The sequence below is a fragment of the Gekko japonicus genome, unplaced genomic scaffold, assembly GCF_001447785.1.
Source record: "Gekko japonicus isolate JY-2015 unplaced genomic scaffold, Gekko_japonicus_V1.1 scaffold3851, whole genome shotgun sequence".
NCBI classification, from domain to species: domain Eukaryota; kingdom Metazoa; phylum Chordata; class Lepidosauria; order Squamata; family Gekkonidae; genus Gekko; species Gekko japonicus.
Window position 1 is genome coordinate 3,292 of NW_015174962.1, and position 2,151 is coordinate 5,442.

Here is a 2,151-nt window from a genome sequence, read left to right on the forward strand (position 1 = left end):
AGACGGGGACGGCAAAGGATGAGATGGTTAGACAGTGTCATAGAAGTTGAGCAAACTTCAGAGGATGACGGAAGACAGGAAGGCCTGGCGTGATCTGGTCCATGGGGTGGCAAAGAGTCGGACTCGACTGTGCGACTGAACAACAACAACAAATACAAAGATGCAGTAGAACTCTCCTCCTTTGCAGCTGGTCACCTTAAGCTCTCTTGCATAAGGTTGCCATCTTTTCCTGTCAGGGCTGCAGAACCTTTTATACCAAGAAATGCCCGGGTTGGGGGAGGCAATCAGCGGCCTGGTTTACTCCAAGCATGGAGACACAATGATGAGAAAACCTCACCTGTCAAACTTTTGCCTACTGGGTAGCTGTTTTTAAAGTACAGAAACTCTACTAGAGCTACGCTTTGTGGCTTACACAAATTCAAGGGACACCCAGAACAAAGGTTGGCCCACTGGGCCCTTTGTATCGAACTGTTTGATAAAGAAAAATTAATCATTAGCCCAGGAGTGGGAGCCCAGGGGGAGGCGCTGGACATGCATTAGTTGCATGGGCTGGCCTTCCAGGACTTTATCTTCAATCTCCATCTCTTTATTTATGTAGTGGCTAATCTGTGCCGGGGCTCTCTCTAAATATGTTTTTGGTGCCAGGTGTCACTCCTGGAACATGTAAAGCAGAAAAGAAATTCTTCTGTGATGGAAGCTTCCTAATATGCCAGTTGCAGTGCAGATTGTGGCACAAAACGGATCCGATTCAGTGAGCCTCTGTAATGACAACTACAGTCGTTTTGAAACAACAAAAATGTTTATTAATTCATGGAATATACTTAATGTGATGGGAGCTATTATTATGAGAGGGCAACCTTCTCCTCCCCCATCACTTTCTCTTTTCCTCCCTTGAAAGCCCCCATACAGCGTCTCCCTTTTTCCTGCTCTCCTTCCCACCCACCAGGCAACCTACCTCGTCTTCTGCCCAGCTGGGCAGTGCCAGCCATCAGGCCAAGCCCACATACAGAGTGTGGAACCAGCAAGAGTTTGGGGGGGGGGGACTTCATTTCCCCCTGTATACCCTTCCCCCACATTTTCCTCTGTTCCTCCTCCTGGCAGCCCCCAGTATCACCTTCCCCTAATTCCTTCTTCCCACCCTTATCTTTTATCTGCCCTCCCCCTTCTTCAGCTATATTTATTATTTATTTGCTTCATCTAGAACCTGCCTTTCTCAACAATGGGGACCAATGCTCCTTCTAAGCTGTGGAGAGTCTTGTGAGCAAAAATCCCACTTTGTGAGCTCCTGGCATTAAAGTCGTGAGCGAGCCATTTGGCTACTGCATCAACTAATTTGCTCTGGAGCAGTGTTTCCTCTAAGCTGAGTTAGTGTGAGCTAGCTCACAGTATTTTAGCCTCCGGCTCACACATTTTTGTCTCAGCTCAGGGAGGATGGCTCCAGAGCAAACTAATAGATGCAGCAGCCAAATCGCTGGCTCACGACTTTAATGCCAGTGGCTCACAAAGTAGAATTGTTGCTCACAAGACTCCACAGCTTAGAGGGAACATTGCTCTGGAGCCATCTATCCAGAGCTAAGGGGGAAATGTGTGAGCGAGCCGGAGGCTAAAAAACTGTGAGCTGGCTCACACTGACTCCGCTTAGAGGGAACACTGATGGGGACCCAAAACATCTTGCATGATCCCTCTGACCTCCATGTCATCCTCACCACAACCCAGTATTCTCGTTTCTCACTACACATGACATATTACCTGAAAACTCACATTATCATAAATGGTTACTGTTGTGAGGCTCTATTATAACAGTTTGTTGGGAAAGGTCAATATATGTTTTCCTTGCTTAATCAATTCTGTAGACTAAAAGCCGTTGATGTTATACTGAATTGTAGAAGATCTCTTAATGGAAATGTTAAGATTCTCATTGATTCTGATGTGGTCTTTGAACATTGTTGTGATGCACCTTTGTGTTACTATATCTCAATCAATGACTTTTGTGACAAATAATAAATAAATAAAAGTCTAAAAAAACCCCTGAGAGGCCGCTTCGGCTGAGAGGGGGGGGGGGGGGTCTGACTGTGGCCTCCCCGCTCCCGTCCTGGCTGCCCAAATAACCAACCAAAACCACCCAGTGACTCCGGTCCCCCGTAGCTGCCA